This window comes from Cervus elaphus, chromosome X (assembly GCF_910594005.1).
Source record: "Cervus elaphus chromosome X, mCerEla1.1, whole genome shotgun sequence".
Lineage (NCBI taxonomy): Eukaryota > Metazoa > Chordata > Mammalia > Artiodactyla > Cervidae > Cervus > Cervus elaphus.
The window spans coordinates 172,858,879-172,882,586 of record NC_057848.1 but is presented as its reverse complement, the minus strand read 5'-3'; the positions used below and the strand labels follow the sequence as shown (position 1 = coordinate 172,882,586).

General features: G+C 48.6%; 1 protein-coding gene across 2 annotated transcripts in view; it reads left to right on the top strand.

Moving 5' to 3' along the window:
- Positions 1 to 23,708, top strand: part of TBL1X (transducin beta like 1 X-linked) — a 238,856-nt gene that overhangs the window by 1,200 nt on the left and 213,948 nt on the right. The gene's annotated exons all lie outside the window — the stretch shown is intronic.

The following is a 23,708-nucleotide window of genomic DNA, read 5'->3' as shown; positions in this document are numbered from 1 at the left end:
CTTCCGAGTCTACTGCAAATTCCACGAAGTTAAAAAGTCCGAGGTGTGTTGTTGTTGTTGTTTATTTTTTCCCCCTCCTGTCGCCGACGTTGTAGAGCGGAGCCCCCAAAGAAATAGAAATCCGTTTCCCCTATTCCTTCTGCCGCGGTTTGGGCTCTCGCTAGGTTTTGGCACATGTGGCTTGAGCTGCCTTGGATGTTTTTCTATCCAGACGCGCCGCCTGAGCCCCTGTGTTAACCTGGAAGGCGAGGGGCGGGACTCCAGCCTGGGGCGGGGGCGGGGGGTGGTGATGGCCGGGGGAGGGTCGGGTTAAGCCCAGCCTGATCGGTGGCCTCGGGGGTAGCAAATGCTGGAAAATCTTCTGGAAAGTTTAGCCATTCTCCTAGAAAAGACAGCGATCGGGTGGGGGTGGGGGAGATGTCGATTATGGAAACCATTGAGACTTGAAGACGCTTCTCATGTGAAAGGGATGTTCAGATATCTCAGATGTGATGCAGATTGCCGCGGACTACCACCCAGCTGGATAACGAATCCGGAAATGAAAGTTTGAAGTCCCATCCCTTGACCCACGTCTTAACATGGCCCCTGAAGGATCATTCCATGTGAAGTTCCTTAACTGAACACACACCTGTGGAACAGCCCGTGAAGACTCTTAAGGTGTTTTTTATTTGGTGCTCTGCAAAGCAGAGAGGTTGGCTCTGCTCTTTTTCCAGGGCTTAGTCACTCCAGGTATCATCAGCTCCCCTCCTCCCCATCATTGAAATTTCACCCCTGGAGCCTGAGTGTCGTCCCTCCTGTAAATTGGGGTGTTTTTAGTTGAAGTGCCTGCAGTCAATCCCCTTTGAACCAGAGGAGCGTCAGTGTTCTCATCCATGCTGAATTCCTGAATGTACCTGGGTGGGAGGTTTGGAGCTTTCAGTGCTAGGCGGCCAAAGATGGGTATAGAGCCCCTGAGTCCGGCTCTGTGGGGACATGTAAAACTGCTTTTGCTGGAAAAGCAACCTTTGTCCCCCATCTGGCCTGAACTAGTGAAACCAGCCCACCCTGCCGTTCTGCTCCGCCATTGACCTTGAAGCCCTGCCAGTTTTCCGAGTGTCGTTTGCTATATGTGTAAAACTAAAAAACGGGAACCGAGATCACGGTACTCATTGGGTAGTGCAGGGGCAGAGAGGAGGAACTGTTATGTGTACGTTTTTTTGAAAACGTTGAGTTTGCCTGCAAATTTTCACTGTTGCTCTGGTGCAGATAGATTCATCGTCCTTTGGTTACTCGAATGCCACGCACTGAGGGTTTTACAGGCAGTTAACGCCCTGTGTGCGCAATTATTATTTCCATTCAGCTGCAGAAGACACTGACTTTGCTAATCTATGGTGGAGGGAAGATTGTTTGATTCCGGAAACCCAGCTCTGAAGCATAGTGTTATTTTGTCTTCCTGTGTTGACATGGGTTGAATGTTCCTGTTTGGAGCCTGGCTTGTTAAATTACAGAGACACATGCTTTTTCTCCCCCACACAGAATCTTCACGTTGAACTGTCTCTCTCTGTATAAACCTAGATTTCTCAACAAATCACCAAAGGTCAATCACAGTGGAAGCATTGTTTTGTCCATAGCTTAATTATCCGGTGTGGTAACCTCTACCCGCCTGGGCATTTTTAGATTCCAGTTAAGTAAAATTCGTTTAATAGTGGTGGTGTTACTAAAATGCCCAGTTCTGTTGTTTCACTGCTCTGTCCATAATTCAGATACTCAATAGATGTGTATAACTGGGGGTTATACACATACTGCAACAGTGCAGAACTTGAAGAAAGTCCAATTTGGGAGTGGTGCTCTGCTGTTGGGCTTCCTTGGTGGCTCAGTGGTAAAGAGTCTGCCTGCAATGCAGGAGACTCATGTTCGATCCGTGAGTTGGGAAGATCCCCTGGAGGAGGAAATGGCAACCCACTCCAGTACTGTTGCCTGGAGGATCCCATGGACAGAGGAGCCTGGTGGGCTACAGTCCATGGGGTTGCAAAGAGCCGGACACGACTGAAGTAAATTAACACACACGCATTCTGTAGTTACTACAAGTAAGGATCCTTAAAGAAACTGAAGTCGCTCAGTCGTATCCAACTCTTTTCGACCCCGTGGGCTGTAGCCCACCAGGCCCGTCAGTCCTTGTGGGAGGAGGAGAGAGGCTCTAAGAGTTTTAGACAGTTTACTGGTAGACCTTTTGAAACAAAACAAAACCCATTTCAGCTAGCACGTCACCTGGGAAAGTGATTTCAGTGAGATTGACGGCTGCGGTTTTAAGATTGAGGCCGTGTGTCCGGAGTTAGAAAACCAGGACTCCCAAGTGGAAGTCTTTGTGAGGATTCAACTTTGGAAAAAGGGCGTGCCTCAGTTTCCCTTTCTGAAAAACCCTGCGAAGCCAGTCCCCACGTTGCCTGCCCGAGTGTGTTGTGGCCAGCATCCCTTGGGCTCTCAAGGTGTTGCCAACAGTGTGGCCCCATGTAGCTGATTGAGAGGCCGTATCTGATACGCCCCCCCTTTCCCCTGCCAAGCCAAGTTTATGTCCTAAGTTTTAACGTCTTGAGGGCAAAATCTTCTGTATCAAGAAGGCTGACAAGGAATCCTCCCTACAGATGAGACTTCATAACGGTCAACGTGTTTTTAACAAGTGGCTGAACGGTGGTTATTTTTAATTCCTTAGTTGATGTGTTCTTTGCATAATCTTGCTTTTTTTTTTTTTAATAGCCACGGATTAGAAATTTTACTTGTAAATCAGGAGGGAGGGGTGAAAACCCAGTTTTGCTTCTGGGAGAGAGGTGACTTCCCAGATGGCCCCATTGTGCCATTTGACTTTAGTCTTGCTTTCATCTCAAGAGCTGTCGGCCTTTGAGACACCCAGGATAGTCATGATGATTTCGCTTCCAGAGTCACAAAACGGGTTCCAGTGGGGGGAAGCCAGACCCAGAGACGGCATCTTACCTAGGTCCTGAGCATCAGGAATTCACAGTCTCCCTCAGTGACCCGTTGGGAAGGAGGGTTCCTCGCCCCAACCCTGGGGATGCCTCCTTGTCCAGCTGTTATCCAGGAGCATCGCCAGGCCTGACCGGGGCCGGGGGACCAGCCCGATCGCCCTGTCCACTGAAGTGAGACCCCCAGATGTGGTGTCCCCACACCTCGCAGTTGTCTCCTGCTTTTCCTTTAGAAGAGTACGTGACCTGCAGTAATAAGCTGTTCCTCTTTCAGCACCGAGACACTTAAAAAATAGCATTCAATCAGGAGGCAAGACTCAAGTCGTTTTGTAAACATGTTTAAGTTGGAAAGATGATAAACCTTTTTTTTTCCATAACTATTTTTATTTTTTTTTCATAACTATTTTTAGTGTGAAGGAAGTAACTGGATGCCAGTTGTCCCCTCGGGGCTGGCCCTCTCACCCCATCCCTCCTTCCCATGAGGCTGGACTAAACGGATGGCCCTGGCCACACCACCAGCCAAACCAAAAGAAAAGCTGGATGTGGGAAGGGACAGACAGAGTTCACGTGTTTTTTTAAAGGGAAAGGGAGAAAGTGAGTTTAAAACCTCGGGGAGAAAAAAAATGCAGGCAGTCATGAATGTGCTCCCCAGAAACTTGACCTCAGGTGGTTGTAAGCTCGCAGAGGGGGTGGCCTCCTGCAAGCCCTCTTGTGTGTGATAACCGCCATCAAATATTTCCTGGGAATCCTCTGCCAGATGGAAGGATGCAGGTGTGAACTGGAAGCCATTGAAAAAAATTAACTTGGAAAAAAAAAAAAAATTAACTTGGAGCAAACTTACACTCGGAAACAGAGGGGAGATTATTTCCGTCTTACGCCGGAAGTTGGGTACCACGTCCATGGCTCTGGGTTTGCTCTTGGTGGGTGGAAAGGAGCCATGAAGCTTTGGCTTGCAGGTTGAAGACAGAACTTGGAAACAGAGGGGAGACTATTTCCATCTTTCGCAGAAAGTTGGGGACCATTTCCGCGGCTCAGGTTTGCTCTTGGTGGAAAGGAGCCTTGAAGCTTTGGCTCGCAGGTTGAGAAACAGGAGTCTTAGCAGGTGAAGGCAGAGGACATGTTTGCATATGGAAGTAGTGTCTTCAGCGTTTGGACGTGGGAAGCTCATCGTCGACTCGTGGTCCTTAGTTCGGGCACTTTGTTCCCTACAGTGTTTGGCAGCGTCTGGAGACATCTGTGGTTGTCACGTGTCGGGGGCGAGGGTATGGTGGTCTCCCTGGTGGACCCACGGGTGTTGGGTCCCCTCTCACGGTGCTTGTTGGCACAGAGCCACCCCAAAGAAGGACCCGGTGCTCTTGAGTCCTGAGTCCTGTTTTGGTCCGGGGGCCAGTGGGATGGTGGGACAAGGTAGGCATCGGGTGCTGTGGTCCTCGCAGGCCGTTTTAGGATGCTTTCGAAGGAAGTGAAGACAAGGGCACACGGAAGGGGGTGGCCAGCTGGATGGCCTTTGGCGACCACAGAAGCTGGAGGGGCTCGGGGGGCCGGGCTGTGTTCATCCCCAGTTCACCTCCAGTTCTGGCTTCAAGCCCAGGCTTTTCAGAGCCCTCGAGGCTCACACACCTGCACCGCGCTCCTTCCTGTGGGTTTTGCCGATGTCACTGCAGATTTGCCCAGGTCTCGCTCTCAGTCAGCTTCTGGGGACTTTGGGTATTTATCTGGGCGGGGGGAAACCCAGCGCCTGTCGGCTGTTTTCAGACCTTCACAGCGCCCAGGGCTGCGTGGGTTAACCTGGACTGGGGGGGGGCGACCTCCACCGCTGGGGGTGCTCTGGAGGGCGGGGTGATGGGGTCCCCTCTCCTGTGACTTGCTGGATTAGTGGGCAAGGGCTGGGGGGCAGCGGGGCTGTGGACGTGCATTGGGGGGGCCACTCCTGGCTCCCAGAGTCTGGTGCCTGTGTGCACTGGGGTCCCCAGGAACCAGCCTGAAGCGCCTTCCTCTGGGAGCCCCAGGGTAGTGCCAGACACACCTGGGTGGGGGACTTGTGACCTCCTGGTGGTCCTGGAGGTCAGAGGGCAGGGCTCTGAAGGAAATACGGTTTGAGGCCAGCTCACCATGCACCGATGTTGCCTTTGGGCACATCGATGACCTCCCCTGGCCTTAGTTTTCTCATGGCGAGAGAGAGAGAGACAGAGAGAGGGAAAATAAAATGTATTTCTCAGGCTTGTTGTGTTAGCAGACGGGGTTGTCATCATGCTGGGAGCCCGCTGTGCTTAGGTCTCCTCTGAAGTTGGGAGTGGCTGTAGAAACTTCCAATAATAACAAGAATACTATGTCTCTGTTAGTTCCGATGGTCTCCAGCAAGTGCCTGCTTGCTTTCCCTGTCTTTTTCTCCCTTCTTGAGTTAAATTTCAGGGCTGGCATAGGCACATGTGCACACACACACACACACACACACGCATGCTATATATAGACACATATATACTCTGTGTGGTTCCCAGATTTACTATATGATGGAGTATGAATTTCTGCATGCGGAAATGTTTGTAACCAGCATATCCAGAATCAGGGTGAAAAGTGAAAGGGAAGTTGCTCAGTTGTGTCTGAATCTCTGCGACCCCGTGGACTGCAGCACGCCAGGCCTCTCTGTCCATCACCAACTCCCAGAGTTTACTCAAACTCATGTTCATTGAGTCATCTCATCCTCTGCCATCCCCTTCTCCTCCCTCCCTCAATCTTTCCCAGCATCAGGGTCTTTTCACATGAGTCAGCTCTTTGCATCAGGTGGTCAAAGTACTGAAGTTACAGCTTTAACATCAGTCATTCCAGTGAACACTCAGGACTGACCTCCTTTAGGATGGACTGGTCGGATCTCCCTGCAGTCTGAGGGATTCTCAAGAGTCTTCTCCAACACCACAGTTCAAAAGCATCAATTCTTCGACACTTAGCTGTCTTTATAGTCCAGTTCTCACATCAGAGTCTATCATGCTAAATGCCCGGCTGGATAAAGCACAAGGTGGAATGAAGATTGCCAGAAAAGTATCAATAACCTCACATGACACCACCTTTATGGCAGAAAGTGAAGAGGAACTGAAGAGCCTCTTGATGAAAGTGAAAGAGGAGAATGAAAAAAGCTGGTTTAAAACTCAGCATTCAGAAAACTAAGATCATGGCTTCACTTCATGGCAAATAGATGGGGAAACAGTGTCAGACTTTATTTTTTTGGGCTCCAGAATCATTGCAGATGGTGACTGAAGCCATGATATTACAAGATGCTTGCTCCTTGGAAGAAAAGCTCTGACCAACCTAGACAGCGTATTAAAAAGCAGAGACATTACTTTGCTGACAAATGTTCATCTAGTCAAAGCTATGGTTTTCCCAGTAGTCATGTATGGATGTGAGAGTTGGACCATAAAGAAAGCTGAGAGCCTAAGAATTGATGCATTTGAACTGTGGTGTTGGAGAAGACTCTTGAGAATCCCTTGGACTGCAAGGAGATCCAGCCAGTCCATCCTAAAGGCGATCAGTCCTGGGTGTTCATTGGAAGGACTGATGATGAAGCTGAAACTCCAATACCTTTGGCCACCTGATGCAAAGAGCTGACTCCTTGGAAAAGGTTCTGATGCTGGGAAAGATTGAAGGCGGGAGGAGAAGGGGACGACAGAGGATGAGATGGTTGGATGGCGTCACCGATTCGATGGACATGAGCTTGAGCAAGCTCCGGGAGTTGGTGATGGACAGGGAGGCCTGGTGTGCTGCAGCCCATGGGGTCCCAAAGAGTCAGACGTGACTGAGCTAGTTAACTGAACACTTGGGCCAGTGTGTTTTCCTGAGAATCATTCTGCACCATGCATATCATCAAAAGCAAGGAAAAGCCACACTTAGAGCTTCTTAATACTTGGAAGAGAACATAGTGAAAAAATGTCAGGTGTCTTGTCTTAGGTGCCTGGGAGTCACTCTCTTCCTATGCCGGGCAGTCCTTGCTGTGAGGTCAGTTGAGGTGGGACATTTTTTGGAGGGCCGCATTCAGAGACTTTTTCCAGCTGTCCCGCGGAGAGACATTGAATATGATCCGTGTATTCATAGGTCATGTCTTGAGTTTCAAAAACTGGACTTGGCCTTTTTGAGGCAGTGGTTTTCCCAGTGGGTTAATACTGTGGCCATAAGGCAGGCTAAAAATACCCACTTGTTCCTGCATTCGCTTGTCATAGAAATAAAATTCCTACAGCTGTGATTCTGTGTGGTTGCTGACCTACATTCTACCTTGGGTCGTCATTTCACTGTCTGTGGTCAAGTGAGAAATGGCGTGTTCTCTTAGGACAAGCCTTCGCCTGGCGTGTTGGCCAGGTGAGTCCCGCCTTGGGCTTGTGTGGAAGTCTTTCGACCTGTGTGTGTCCTCACGCGTCGCGTTGAAGACGTTAAGGAGCTAGCCGTGAAGCCTCTCCCACATCTCGTGTGTGCGGATTCTCATGTGGAAAAGGAAGACTGCTTCAGTGGTGACGATGGCTTTATTTTTTTAATTGGTTGCAGTTTTTTGGCTGTGATGGGTCTTTGTTGCTTCGTGCTGGCTTGCTCTTGTTCCAGCGAGCAGGGTCTGCTCTTCACGGCAGTGCTGAAGTTTCTCGTTGTGGTGGCGTCTCTTGGGGCAGAGTACGGGCTATAGGGTGCTCGGCTTCAGTAGTTGGAGCTCAGGAGCTCGGTACCTGTGGCCCTCGGGTTTAGTTGCGCTGTGGCCTGGGGGATCTTCCCTGGCCAGGGATTGAACCCCTTTCCCATGCAGCGCAAGGCACATTCTTAACCACTGGACCACCAGGGAAGCCCCACCCCCCTCCTTTTCTTGAAAGACTTTTATAGGTTAAGGTTTCAGTTCTGTTCAGTTGATCAGTCGTGTCCGACTCTTTACGACCCCATGGACTGCAGCACACCAGGCCTCCCCGTCCATCACCAACTCCCGGAGTCCACCCAAACTCATGTCCATCAAGTTGCTGATGCCATCCAACCATCTCATCCTCTGTCATCCCCTTCTCCTCCTGCCCTCAGTCTTTCGCAGCATCAGGGTCTTTTCCAAGGAGTCAGCTCTTCGCATCAGGTGGCCAAAGTATTGGAGCTTAAACATCAGTCCTTCCAATGAATATTCAGGACTGATTTCCTTTAGGATGGACTGGTTGGATCTCCTTGCAGTCCAAGGGATTCTCAAGAGTCTCCTCCAACGCCACAGTTCAAAAGCATCAGTTCTTTGGCACTCAGCTTTCTTTATGGTTCAGCTCTCACATCCATACGTGACTGCTGGAGAAATCATAGCTTTGACTAGATGGACCTTTGTCGGCAAAGTAATGTCTCTGCTTTTTAATATGCTGTCTAGGTTGGTCACAGGAGCAAACATCTTTTAATATCATGGCTGCAGTCACCATCTGCAGTGATTTTGGAGCCCGAGAAAACAAAGTCTGTCACTGTTTCCACTGTTTTCCCCGTTTATTTGCCATGAAGTGATGGTCCTGGATGTCATGATGTCTGTGTTTTGAGCGTTGAGTTTTATGGTGGTTTTATATTAGCTAGCGGTTTGGGCGAACTGTGTGTCATGCATTGTCATGTTTCCCATGATTGAAATAGGCAGTCCTCAACATTGCTAAGTCAGTTGCCTACTTAAAAAAATAAAAAAAACCCTGCAGCATTTCAGAGGACACTTTGGGCTGTGAGTTGCCTCCGAGTAATTCTTAGGAGTGTTGTCCTCCCCTGATCTCGCGAGACCCTGTGAAAGAAGCAAAAATGATGCTCAGGGCAAAAATTCAGTGTTTATTCTTGTCAAGAGTGTCTCTTGCCTGGAATTCCTGCCATTTATTCCTGTCATGGTGTGTATAGCTGGAATGCTGAAAAGGAAACATGAGCGATCTCTTTATTTACTTCTCTTGAGCCCGAAGATGACCCCGAATAGCCATCCCCTAGCACTTTGCCTTCTGGAACTTTTGCCACCAACCCGCCCCATCCATCCCATCCCCCACCCCCCTTTCCCCCCACCCCCCTTTCCCCCCACCCCGCACCTCCTCCTCCAACTTGATCAGCCTCCCTGTTTTCTCCACGAGGTTGAAGACTTCTGTGACTCGGACAGTCAGCCTCATCCATGTTGGAGCAAGGCTATGCAGAGACGGCCGTTCCCGTCTTGGAGCGCTGGACTTGTAACTGTTACAGACTTGCCCCTTGGCATCCAGCTCCTAGGGTATCTGTGAACATCCGTTATCCACTTTGCAAGCATTCCTGTTAGTTAAAACTTTCCGGCAGACGGAAATGTGGGCCAAAGAAGTGTGTGTGATGCCATGTTGTTTCTTAAATCAGAAATAGCAAATACTTTGATATGGTAAAGACCTGGTAAGTTAAGATGAAGAACTGGAGAAAATCCTGTGTCACTAAGCAGTGATTTTTGTTTCTAGTGCATTCTTATGACTGTAGTGAGTCATTCTTCAGGTCAGTTCCGTGGCTCAGTTGTGTCCGGCTCTTTGCAGTCCCACGGACTACAGCAGCCCAGGCCTCCCTGTCCATCGCCAACTCCCAGAGTTTGCTCAAACTCATGTCCATTGAGTCGGTGATGCCATCCAACCATCTCATCCTCTGTCGTCCCCTTCTCTTCCTGCCTTCAGTCTTTCCCAGCATCAGGGTCTTTTCCAGTGAGTTAGGTCTTCGCATCAGGTGGCCAAAGTATTGGACTTAGCCAGGTCAACTATGCCTTTCCAGGTACCATTGTTATCCTAACCTGCGTTTGAAGATGAGAACCAAGAAAGCACAACCTGCTTCACGTCTGTAGTGCCGGTTATGCAGACGTAATTCTCAGCATCTATATAGTTAGCAGGTGGTTGCCGAGTTTTACGTTGAATTTCAGAAAAGCAACTGAGCAGAGAATTGATTCATCTAGGAGACAGGTTCAAGTTGGGTCCTTGCCGAGGTGGTTTTTCCAACAGAATCGTATCAGGCATTTTAATCCCTTCAAACTTGAATGCCAACTTGGTGTTGGTTAAAGGCTCAGGTATTCACGGTTATCAACGTTAAGAACAACGGTTGCTAGTTTCTGACAGTTGCGGGTCAGTCCTGGGAGACACGCTTTGGTGTAGCTCCTAATTTGATCATGAAAAAAACAATCACGTTAGGTTTGTGTTCCTAAGACGCACGATGATTCTGTGCCAGTTTCAACAGTTTCCAGGGATCTGAAGTGTAATTCTTCAGAAAGCTTTGCCAGGAGAGACAGCGGTGGAGGGGCACCCAGCCCAGAAGTTGGTGACAATAATTACTGATCTCGTGTGTCCAGGGCATGACAAGAGATGGTTGTATACTGGCCGAGAACCAGCGGAGGGGTCTATGGAAATGGGACTTGCCTGTTCAATTTCATGAGCCTCTGACTACATTTCCTCGAAACCCAGAGTCTCCACATTTAGTTGGGGGCCAAGGGGAAAAAGATGCCTTGTTTCCACTTTTAATTCCCGAAGTGGGCTCCTGAGGAGTGAATTTCATCTCTGGCAGGTGCCCTGTGAGATTAACTGGGACGCAGGAAGAAACTTAAGTTGTCTTTTTTTTTTTTTTTTAATTTAATGGTTATAAAATGTCTGTTTGTGGTCTATGAAAAATGCATACAATGTTAGTTGACTGTTATCTCTAGTTAATACTTACAGGAGTTGGGGTTAATGCTTCAGTGGTTTTCACTGAGGTATATGGTGAAAAAGCATCTTATAGATCACTTGTGAGGTCCTTAGAGGTGATGAAGGAAAGAAACTTAAGTCCCTGAGTAAAGGAGGGGGCACAGATGTTGTGTGTGTGTGTGTGTGGGTGTGTACACACATGTGTTAAGTAAATGAAGTCTCCCACCTTAAAGATCAGACCTCCCCCCAGGGGTGCAGCTATTAATGATGCCATTTGGAGAAGACAGAATATACAGGGACAGGGTACTGGGCACAGTTTGGGTCTCCTGGGTTCTGCCTGCTTTGAAAGCTGAGAAACGATTTGTGTTTCGGAACCAGATAACCGTATCTGGGTTGCAGGTGCATGGGGAAACGTCGGAACAAGGCTGTGCTTTTTGAAGCCTTTCTTAACGCCTTGGTGTTTTCATAATCACTTAATTCTATTTGTAAATTGGCTGCTCTCATTGACGGATGCCCTCGGGGCTCCCAAGAACCAGGCTTTTTTTTTTTTTTTTTTTTGTGGAAGACGGGATTCAAACTGCACAAGACAGGGGATAGCGCTGGAACTGGCTTGTCATACAAGCCTTTGCATGCCTTCAGTCTGGCTGTTTATATTGTGTTGTTCTGTTTTTTCCCCCTCCTAAGACATATTTCATCCATCATGGTTGTTAATTTTTTTTTTTGCATATCTCTTGAGAGGCTTTTTAAAAGAGAAAACTGTTGTTTTGGTTGATGCTCGTTGGTAGCGTTGCAGAGAGTAAATACATAACAGAAGTTATATTCACAACCCAGACCACACTGTGGGCTGCGGAGGTGGGACCTGGGACTCAACCTCCACACTTCAGGTCTTTGCCTGAGCTTCAGGTCGTTGGCTGAGAACGGCTGAAGCTTCGTTTTGCAGGACACTGCGTGTCGACCGCAAGTAGTTCCCGGGTTTCCACAGCAGCCGTTGTGTCTGTGTAGCCTGAAATGATTGATGTGTCAGCTTCGGGTTTTGTGTGTGAGTTACGGCGTCCGAGTCTTATTTCTCTTTTTGTGGCTCCTGAGTTTGCAGTGTAGCTTTTCTGAGCCCAGGAAAGCAGAGAACCAGCCCTGTGCACCCAAGATGCCTGCAGCTGACGATGCTCTTGTTCTGTACGGCTCAGGCTTGTCAGGATCCACTCAGACATTCATTTGTCCTTTGGTAAACCGATCAAACCGGTCCATCCTAAAGGAAATCAGTGGAATATTCAATGGAAGGACTGATGCTGAAGCTCCAATACTTTGGCCACCAAAGAGCTGACTCATTGGAAAAGCCCCTGATGCTGGGAAAGATTGAAGGCAGGAGGAGAAGGGGACGACAGAGGATGAGATGGCTGGATGGCGTCACTGACTCGATGGACTTGAGTTTGAGCAAACTCCGGGAGTTGGTGATGGACTGGGAGGCCTGGCGTGCTGCGGTCCATGGGGTCGCAAAGAGTCGGACACGACTTAGCAACTGCACAACAACAAAACTGATCCATTTAATCTCCTAATAAAGAAAACAGAAGATAATTTCTATTATGGTAATATTCAGAAGACACCGACTGTACAGACAGAGAAGAAACAGGAAGTAGATTTTTTTTTCCTTTTTTTTTAAAAATTTAAACCTTGTGTCTTGCAGGATCTTTAACCCCCCTAAGCAGGGATAGAACGCAGGCCCTTGGCACTGAACGCTTGGAATCCCAGCCAGCAGACCTCCGGGGAATTCCCAGGAAGTAGAGTTTTTGATGTCTATATTATGCCCCTTTTTCTCTGCTCTCCAGAGAAAAGCGTCTTGAAGCTCCTGTAACAAATGTGGTTTGATGAAAGTCTTTGGGAATGTACCCTGTCTGCCCCGTCCCTGATCATCTAAGAGGCGAGAGATATTTACGCAAAGTATTTTGCTTTTAACTGGATGCCTTAAGCCTTGTCCGCGCCCTGACCCTCCTCTAGGACGGGTCTTAGTTTTAGCAGACGGGGTCTTTGTTGTGACCCCGAGACTCTCTAGCTGTGGTGCACAGGTTTTGTTGCTCCAAAGGGTGTGGGAGCTTACTTCCCTGACCAGGGACTGAACCCCTTGTCCCGTGCATTGGAAGGCAGATTCTTAACCGTTGGACAGTCAGGGAAGTCCCGACGTCCCAACGTCTTATTGCAGACAGGTCAGCTCAATACCGATAAACTGCTTCAGCTTTGGACAGGAATCGTTTTTCTGTTTATGTTGTTGATAACTCGCTAATAATTGTTTGGTTATTTGCGCGCCAAATTACACTACTAATATTCAGAGACGTATCGGAGAATAACCGCATCCTGAGATTGCGTGAAGAAACGGGTATAAAAGTTGGTTTTATTTCCTAAATGTGTACCGCAGGTACCCATGAAGTGCAGAGATCTATGTTTATGTTCTCGTGCTAAGCCGTGTCCGACTCTTTGCGATCCCTTGGACCATAGCCCGCCAGGCTCCTCTGTCCATGGAATTTTCCAGGCAAGAATCCTGGAGTGGGTTGCCATGTCCTCCTCCAGGGGATCTTCCCCACCCAGGCATTGAACCTGAGTTTCTTGCATTGGCAAGTGGAGTCTTTATAACACTGCGCCACCAGGGAAGCCCAAGATCTATCTATCTATACTCCCGGGGAATTAGTCACAGGTGTGGGAAGCAGGAATACAGAGGAATAGAAGTGACACATGGTAAGAGCCAGCAGTTTGTGGAATATCTAGATATGCTAACCTTTGAGGTGACGATGTAAACACATGAGCTTGTCGTGTTGTGAATTACCATCCACGTAATTTCTATCAAAGAAGGCTGTTACTTCTAGGGACACTTGGGTTATGAAAATGAGCTGTTCTCATTTTCCCGCAGAAATAAAAATCCATTGCAGTTCAAATAATTGTATCTGAAGCTTTGTAATTGGAAACCTGAATTTAGCAACATTATATAACCCCGGTTAATTACATTAGTATATTCAAACTAAATATTTATAGAATAAGATTAGTTCATGGAAGTGTTTCTTTTTTCTCCCAGTATAGCTCATATTCACCCAATCGTTAATAGGTTCTAATTGCCTTGTATATATATATATTTGATCATCCTGTATGTGTTTTCAGAGAAGTTAGTTGCATAAAACCAGAGACTGTCTGTTTTCACGACTTGCCAGTTCATATTTAAACCTGAAATGGTCCACAGAAGCAGCTGTCCTTTTGGTGAAGTTTAATTTTCTCAGTTCCTGGCCCAAGAGAAGGGGTCAGCTCGGGTCCCATTTGTCCGGGTGGCGTTTGCTTTAAGGGAAGTCTTGGGTTTGAATCATTGTTTGCTATCTACAAGTAAATGTTCAACCTCCTTGAATTTCCTGTCGTGTTTGCTTTTCCATTGAATGTTCTATATTTGGACCGCAAATGTGTTTTTTTTCTGTATGGGTCTCTGATGGCCCAGATGTTCGTCAGAGTGAAATTTCTCTCTGTACACACTGCTGGCATTGGGCAGTTTGCTTGTTGGGTCGTTCCTAGAACTGAGGTGGACACGTTGTAGATTCAGGTTGGGCTTGTCCTTGCTTCTGCGGGCTACGTGTTGCTGTTTGCGTTAGCCATCCGTGTTTGCTTTGCCTTTGGGTGAGTGTCGATGGCCACTTGGTGGTGATTCATTTAACACAGAGCTCTAAATCCCACTTAAGACCACGTTGGTTTTCTGCAACAGTGTTGTTGAGGGGAGTCATGACTTTGCTGTTTCGTCACTCGGTCGTGTCCGCCTCTTTGCGACCCCATGGACCGCAGCACACCAGGCCTTTCTGTCCATCACCAACTCCCAGAGTTTGCTCAAACTCATGTCCATTGAGTCGGTGATGCCATCCAACCACCTCATCCTCTGTCATCCCCTTCTCCTCCCGCCTTCAGTCTTTCCCAGCATCAGGGTCTTTTCCAATAAGTAAGTTCTTTGCATCAGGTGGCCAAAGGATTAGCATTTCAGCTTCAACATCAGTCCTTCCAATGAACACCCAGGACTGATCTCCTTTAGGATGGACTGGTTGGATCTCCTTGCAGTCCAAGGGACTCAAAGGACTCTTTTCCAGCACCATAGTTCAAAAGCAGCGATTCTTCAGCGCTGAGCTTTCTTTATGGTCCAACTTTCACATCCATACATGACTACGGGAAAAACCATAGTTTTGACTACATGGACCTTTGTTGGCAAAGTAATGTCTCTCCTTATTAATATGCTGTCTAGGTTGGTCATAGCTTTTTTTCCAAGGAGCAAGCGTCTTTTAATTTCATGGCAGCAGTCACCATCTGCAGTGATTCCGGAGCCCAAAATAATAATGACTGCCACTGTTTCCACTGTTTCCCCATCTATTTGCCATGAAGTGATGGGACCGGATGCCATGATCTTAGTTTTCTGAATGTTGAGCTTTAAGCCAACTTTTTCACTCTCCTCTTTCACTTTCATCAAAAGGCTCTTTAGTTCTTCACTTTCTGCCATAAGGGTGGTGTCATCTGCATAGCTGAGGTTATTGATATTTCTCCTGGCAATCTTGATTCCAGCTTGTGCTTCATCCAGCCCAGCGTTTCTCATGATGTACTCTGCATATAAGTTAAATAAGCAGGGTGACAATATACAGCCTTGACATACTTCTTTCCTGATTTGGAACCACTCTGTTGTTCCATGTCCAGTTCTAACTGTTGCTTCCTGACCTGCATACAGATTTCTCAAGAGGCAGGTCAGGTGGTCTGGTATTCCCATCTCTTTCAGAATTTTCCACAGTTTATTGTGATCCATACAGTCAAAGGCTTTGGTGTAGTCAGTAAAGCAGAAGTACATGTTTTTCTGGAACTCTCTGGCTTTTTCGATGATCCAGCGGATGTTGGCAATTTGATCTCTGGTTCCTCTGCCTTTTCTAAAACCAGCTTGAACATCTGGAAGTTCACGGTTCACGTATTGCTGAAGACTGGCCTGGAGAATTTTTAGCATTCCTTTACTAGCGTGTGAGATGAGTGCAATTGTGAAGTAGTTTGAACATTCTTTGGCATTGCCCTTCTTGGGATTGGAATGAAAACTGACCTTTTCCAGTCCTATGGCCACTGTTGAGTTTTCCAAATTTGTTGGCATATTGAGTGCAGCATTTTCACAGCATCATCTTTGAGGATTTGAAATAGCTCAACTGGAATTCCATCACATCCACTAGCTTTGGTCGTGTCTGACTCTGGGACCCCATGGACTATAGCCCACCAGGCTCCTCTGTCTATGGGGTTTCTCCCACTGGAGTGGGTTGCCATGCCCTCCTCCAGGGGATCTTCCCGACCCAGGGATCGAACCCATGTCTCCTGCATTGGCAGGCGTATATTATTATTTTTTTTTTTTTACTGCTGGTGCTGCCTGGGAAACCGACATCATTTTCTGGGTGGGTGGGGGTGGGGGGAACGGTCAACCTCTGAGCCCCCTGAGAAGTACACATCCCTGCCGGGGCCCTTCTCCCTCACACCTGCCTCTCCTCCTCTTTCATGCTTCTCACAACAGGGGTCTCCCCGCACCCCTGCAGCTCCTGTTTCTAGCCTGGGGCAGGGTGGGGAGACCTCTTTTTCCTCACACCACTGCAAGCCTGCCTTGCTTTCGGGGTGAGGGCAGGGCTTCCAAAATGCAAGGCTTCTCCCCTGAAGGAATCCTGTTTGTTTCTTTCTTTTTCCCATTCTAAGCTCGCTCCTTTGTCTAAAATCATATAGGTAAGGATACGCTGTATTCCCCTGCATTCAAGCAAGGCGGACTTGTAACTTTCTCCTGTTCCTCCCACGGAGTATGAGCAGGATTAACCGTCCACAGTGGGATGCTGTGGATTCTGTCTCTGGCTTGTTCAGCGGCCCACGTGCAACTAGTGTAGTCTTGTCTTTTTGTCTAAATGGAATCACATTGCAATGGTTTCGCTTCGTCTGCAAGCTTTTCTTTTACAGCTTTGTTAAGGTACGGTTGAAGTCCAGTAAGCCAGCCGTGTATAAGGTGTGAGGGCTTCCTGGGCGGCACAGTGGTGAAGAACCCGCCTGCCGATTCAGGAGACAGAAGAGATGCCAGTTTGATCCCTGGGTCGGGAAGCTCCCCTGGAGGAGGGAATGGCAATCGACCCGCTCCAGTATTCTTCCCTGGAGAATCCTGTGGACGGAGGACCCTGGCGGGCTACGGTCCATGGGGTCGGAAAGAGTTTGATGAGACTGAGTGACTGAGAATGCACGCACATATCAAGTGTGCACTTTGATCGGGTTTCTCCTACATTTGCTGTGATTATGGCGTGGTCTCCCAGACACGCGCATGTCAAGATAACACGCATTTCCATGGCTTCCAAGTTTTCCTGTGCCCTTCTGCAATCTTCCCATCTCCCTCCATCCCACCTCCAGACAGCCACTGGTGACTTTCGCTTACTCGATGGATTCCTTGGCATTTCCTAGAATTCTGTATCGGTGAAATCACACACTGTGGACTCATTGTTTTCGCCTGGCGTCTTTCGCTTGGCGTAATGACTTTGGGCTTCGTCCATGTCGTGGCCTGAGTCACTGAGTCTTCCCTTCTTATCGCTGGGGGAGGATTCCGTCGGGGGCTTCACTGGTGGCTCAGTGCTGAAGAACCCGCCAGCTTCCCGTTTGTGTCTGGTTGAATGTGGCGGTCTGTCCTTTCGGCTTCCTTGTGTCAAGGGGGCTAATACCAAGGACAGCTCGATGCGTGGATCTGAGTCCAAGTGTCCCCCAAATGCCAGCCGCGATTCCTCCCACCCCCGACGCCTGTGGGCTCTGGCTCGGGCCCTGTCTGCTATTGTGGTTGCCAGGATGGTCTTGGAGGAAGAAGTTCAAGCGCAGGTGGGACAGGCTTGGACCCAGGCCCTGGCCTAGGGGTGCCCCATGCTGCTGGGTCCCCCGGAACCTCAGGGCTGCCTGCCTGCATCTCGTCTCACAGGGAAACAGCGTCCGTCCTTTCTGCATCCCACCTGGAACAGCCTGTCCCAATCCAGAAAAGCAGATTTGACGTCCTGTGTGCTTCTCAGGAATCCAGCCTGAATCTGCTAACTTGGATCAGCCAGAAGTTATCACTAGACGCCGCCATAGCCAATGTATCTATTGCAATTGTTATTTATTTAGGGGAGAGAGAATACTTTCTCCATAGAATTGTTTGTGGTTGATGTTCAGCGGCTAAGTCGTGTCCGACTCTTTGCGACCCCCATGGACTGCAGCACGCCAGGCTGAGCTTGCTCAAACTCATGTCCATCGAGTCGGTGATGCCATCCAACCGTCTCGTCCTCTGTCTCCCCCTTCTCCTCTTGCCCTTTGCCTTTCCCATCAATCGGGGTCTTTTCCAGTGAGTCATTAGACAGAACTGTTGCTTTTGCAGTCATCTTCCTGCATTTGATCATGAACCCCAGGTCTTCCCACTTGGTGCCCCAGTCCTTTCTGTTAAGCCATCTGTGGTCACATTTTGCTACTGACCTCTGCTTGTGTGTTTCAGAATCTTGACTGTGGAGTCAGTCCGTGTTCAAGATTCCAGACTTGTTAAGTAAACTCACCTCCTTGGGATGGTTAATTTTTTTTTTTTAAGTTTGCAGTGTCTTGTAGTCATTGGCTAATATCCTACGGGTTGTTTCTTCTTCTCCTCCTCTGTCTTTTTTTATTTTTTTAAAAAATAAGACAGCTCTATTGAGATAGAACTCGCCTACCATGCGAGTGTCTCATTCATTCAAAGTGTATAGCGCACTGCTTTCCTGGTATTTTTATGAAGTTGTGCAGTCATCACGCCTGTTTGAGCTCAAGAGCATCTTTGTCACTCCAGAGAAGACCCCACGCCCATGAAGCATCACTCCTGGCCCCCTCTCTCCACCCAGTCCCTGGCAACCACCGGTGTGGTCTCTGTCTCCGTGGATCGGCCTGTTCTGGAAACTTCCTATCATTGGGATCACGCAGTAGGCAGCCTTTGCTACCTAGCTTTTTTCACTTCAAGTCCATATCTTTGAGGTCTCTGCCGTCGCGTGTGTTATCCCAGCTTCGTGGTGAGCCTTGTATGGTGTTTCCGGGTGATGGAGCAGGGCTGGGGGTGGCGGTGGGGAATTTGGGTGGACACAGCGTATTGGTCTGGGTGGAGGGCTCCTCCGGCCCCTCTCAGATGATGCTGAGATGCAGACTGCTTCAGCAGTGAGGAATGTTTATAAAGCCCTTTCCAGTTCAGCTTCCACTCTGGCAGAAACCGTGACCTGCTTTCTCTTTCTCTTTCTCGATTCCATCTCTTCCCCTAGAGGTGGATGGAAAAAAACAGTTTTGTTCAATTAAAGCTGCACCTGCTGGACCTTTTTTTTTTTTTTTAAGTTTCAGTGGTTTGGGAGAGATTGTGTGTGTGTGTGTGTGTGTAATTTTTTTTTTTTAATTGGAGGACAGTTGCTCCGCAATACTGTGTGGTACATCAGTATGAATCAGACACGAGTTTACATACATCCCCGCACTCTGGGACCTCCTTCCCTGCCCCGCACCCCACGCCTCGAGGTCATCCCAGAGCCCTCGGCTGAGTTACTTGTGCTATATAAGCAGCTTCCCATTAACTATTTCACACGTGGTCGTGCATTTGTGTCAATGTGACTCTCTCAATTCCCCCCACCCTCTCTTTCCCCTGCTGTGTCCCCAGGGCTGTCCTCTGTGACTGGCTGTCCGTTTTTGCCCTGCAAACAGGGTCATCAGTAGCATCCTTCTAGATTGCGTACACACATGTGTTCATGTACTCTTCTTTGGTGCTGCATTTTTGGGTGCAGTTTTAGAGCATCCTTGTCAAGATATTGGAAGCTGTATTTACCACAAGGCTGGTATGAACTTGCTCTGGGGTCGCGGGGTTCCAACCAGCTAGTTGCTTTTTGAGGCCTCCCCTAAGCCACAATGCCTGCTTAAACTGGAACAGAGTAGCAGACTTGTTGCTTTTCAGAATTTATACACTTTCCCGGTGGGGCCAGAATTACCATTCTGGGGCCAAGTGGGAGATTCTCGAGGCTGATTTTTCTCAAAGTATCCATGGCTGCAAGTTTCTAGGGTGTCCTTATCTCTAACAAAGAGCTTACTCTCAGGAGCTGAAGTGAAGTGAAGTGAAGTGAAAGTCGCTCAGTCGTGTCCAACTCTTTGCTTCCCCACGGACTGCGGCGCGCCAGGCTTCCCTGTCCATCACCAACTCCCAGAGTTTACTCAAACTCATGTCCATTGAGTCGGTGATGCCATCCAGCCATCTCATCCTCTGTCGTCCCCTTCTCCTCCTGCCCTCAATCTTTCCCACCATCAGGGTCTTTTCAAATGAGTCAGTTTTTCACATGATGTGGCCAAAGGATTGGAGTTTCAGCTTCAGCCTCAGTCCTTCCAGTGAACACCCAGGACTGCTTTCCTTTAGGATGGACTGGTTGGATCTCCTTGCAGTCCAAGGGACTCTCAAGAGTCTTCTCCAACACCACAGTTCAAAAGCATCCATTCTTCGGTGCTCGGCTTTCTTTATGGTCCAACTCTCACATCTGTACATGACTACTGGAAAAACCTTAGCTTTGACTAGACGGATCTTTGTTGGCAAAGTAATGTCTCTGCTTTTTAATATGCTGTCTAGGTTGGTCATAGGTTATCTTCCAAGGAGAAAGCATCTTTTAGTTTCATGGCTGCAGTCACCATCTGCAGTGACTTTGGAGCCCAAGAAAATGAAGTCTCAGTGTTTCCCCATCTATTTGCCATGAAGTGATGGGACTGGATGTCATGATCTTAGTTTTCTGAAGGTTGAGCCTCAACTGGGGATGGGGTGGTTGGCGGTGGGGTGGATTGATGGGGTGGAGGTGAGCAATCATGTCCCCCCGCCCCGCCCCAGGCACATTCAGCAAGGTTTGGAGACTTCAGGGGATCTCGTGGGCAGAGGCCACGGATGGTTCTCAGCCCCTAACAATGCACAAGTCAGCCCCTTATAAGGAGTTACCTGGCCTGGAGTCCACACGTGCCCAGCTTTAAGAGCCCTGCACAAATGCAATTTCCAGGTGACTCTTGTTCACTTTGCAGTTGGAGCACCACGTCTTGAGTATCGTCAGCACCGGGAAGGGCAGTTGGCAGTCTTTTCCACATAAAGACATAAAGCCCTCCCCAGGAAAAGGGGGTCATTTAATAGTCTTAGAGAAGGCCGTATGCGGGCAATTGGAAACGTTAAGGGTCTTGACTAGGTCTCTATGATTTCTGTGACTTATTCTTACTGGCTTTGTACTGCATTCATCCTTTCAGTTTTATTACATTTCTTTCTTTCTTTTCCTTTTTCTGTTGCCCAGCCTATCTAATACATGGGCCATTTATTTGGTGTTGAAAAATCTGTTTTTTATTAGGGGATTTCCATTATGAGCTTAACTTTTTTTTTTCCCCCCTCCAGGTGGCCTTTTGCCAACTGTTTCTCTTCTGGGTGTGTTTTCTTTTTCCTTGTCAGTACGATCGCAAGTCCTTGACAGCAAAGATCGTGCCTTTTAGGTTTGCTTTCTGGTCTGCGGCACTTCGAGCATATGGTTGTTAGCGTCAGTTGCTAGCCGTGTTTGTTGCAATTCATCTTGTGCCTCGTGGTTAAGCTTCATGAAGCACGTTTCTGTAGACCAGCCGTTTATGTCTTGTGTCGATTCTGGTTCCAGTCTTTGGGGGCTGAGGGGTTAGTGTGTTGATGATCACGTGCTAAGTGGCAAAAAGAAGCCTTTGACCTCATTTGAGGAAGGGAGAGGCTGACAGCCTCATTCCTTTTCCTACGCAGGTGTGGTTTTATTTTGGTGATTGAAATGTTGGAGGTGTGGGAAAGAAAAAAATCAGGTTATGTGGCCTGCCGGCAGGACAAACAGAGGACAGGGAGTGAGTCGATGTCTCCCTGGACCACACGTACCTTGCCTACCGGGCTGATGGAAGATTGCTTCTAAAAAGCTGGCTGGGGGAAAGCATTTGCCTCTGAAGGTTCTGAGTCACCTCGAATTTGCAGTCATCACGGTGATACTGAGCCCAAGCATCATCGTTTGGGGCTACCAGCAAGTTTTAGGAAAAGAACTTTGTTATGGAAAACTTTTTTTTCTTCTTTTCCTTGATCGAGTGATGTTTCATTGCACTGGTTCTTATTGAATGTGTCTTTGGGACAGCAGTTTTAAGAGGAAGACTTTGTGTTCTTCGTGATTCTCCGTGTGAGGCATGACGTTTCCTGACTTGGGGGGCAAGGGAGAGGGGCAGGACCCACAGAGACAGTTCCAGCCTTAAGCTGTCGTTGGTTTTGTTTTTGGTTTTTGAGTTTTTTGACTGTGCTGGGTCTTCATTGTGTAGCCCACGGGCAGTTCATTGCTCCACACCGGGTTTCTTTAATTGCAGCAGCAGGCTCTGTCGTTGTGAAATTCACCTCATGGGCGCTCTTCCCAGACGAGGGATCCAGACCTGTGTCCCCTTGCATTGGCAGGCAGATTCTTAACCACCGGACCACCAGGGGAGTCCCCAGCTGTCCTTTTATTAAATTTTCATTTTTGTAGAAAGTGAGGTATAGTTTGACATGTAACCTTGTATTCTGGGCTTCCCTGGTGGCTCAGATGGTGAAGAATCCCCCTGCAGTGTGGGAGACCTGGGTTCGATCCCTGGCTTGGGAAGCTCTCCTGGAGAAGGAAATGGCAACCCAGCCCAGTGTGCTTGTCTGGAGAATCCCATGGACAGAGGAGCCTGGCAGGCTACAGTCCACGGGGTCGCAAAGAGTTGGCCACGCACATTGTATGAGCTTAAGGTGTGCAACATGATGATTTGACATACGTAAACGTTGTGTGAAGATCACAGTGGGTTTAGTAAAGCGTCGCCACACTTAGTTACTTTTTTATTTTTTCTCATAGTGAGAACTTTTAAGATTCATTCTCTTAGTAGTGTTCAGATACAGACTCCAGTGTCAACTAGAGTCATATATTTGTTTTTTTCTCGTGATGAGAACTTTTAAGATTCATTCTCTTAGCAGTGTTCAGATACAGCGTCATTAACTGCAATCATGTATTGCTTCGACTCCCCAGGATTTATTATTTACTTGGCTGTGCTTGGTCTTAGCATTAGCATTTGGTATTCCACGCTTCTTGACGGCGTTACGGGGGATCTTGGTCCCCTGACCAGCAATCGAGCCAGGGGCCCCCAGCATCGGAAGTGCAGAGTCGCAGCCACTGGCCCAGCAGGGGCCCCAGGACTGAGTTTATGGCTGGAAGTCTGCACCTTGGATGCTTGTGTGACCCCTGTCCCCTCTCCCTGCCTTCTCTGCTCTGATCTCTGTGACTTTGCATTGTCTCTGCTTCTTAGGAAACCACCTTGTCCGACATGACTTCCCCCTAAGAGGCACTGGGGATGTCACTCGTCCTGAACACGTTTTGAGCTTAGGAGGGAACACACCTTCCCTTTCTGATTGGCGTGCCTGCATCAGGGCGATCTGAGCCCCCGAGTCCTGTCCCCAGAGAAGAAGACAGTTCCTGTGAGTGTCTCTCGAACGTGAAATGGACGTGTCAGTCCCTCAGTCCTTTCCAAGTCTGCGGCCCCATGCACTGAAGCCCCGCCAGGCTCCTCTGTCCATGGGATTCTCCGGGCCAGAATTCTGGAGTGAGGTTGCCACTTCCCTCCTCCAGGGGATCTTCCCGGCCCAGGGAATCGAACCTGGGTCTCCCGCATTGGCAGGCAGATTCTTTGCCATCTGACCCACGGAGACGAGACAGTTGTTGAGATTGGGGGTGGGTGTGGCCGTGTGTGTGTATGTCTGTGTGTGTGAGTGAGAGAGTGTGTAAAGAGGAGAGAGGGACAATCTGATGAAAGCGCCTGGAATGCAGGGAACATGTGAGGAGATGTGCTTTCGAGGACAGACGGCAAACCTTTGCCAGCAGGCTGGGTGTGTGACCTGTGACTCAGAGTGATGAGGGAGATCCCAGGGGTCATTTCCTCCCAGCCTTCTTCTTGTCGGAGCCACGGGGCAGTGTCTCAGTTCAGATCTCTGGAACCCTCTCTGGGAACTCTTTATGGTCGATGGAGATGATATTCCTCCGCTTGCCTCACTGTGTTTTAAAGAGCTGGCATCATCAGATAGATGAGCAGTCCCCATGCTCCTTTGATGACTGTG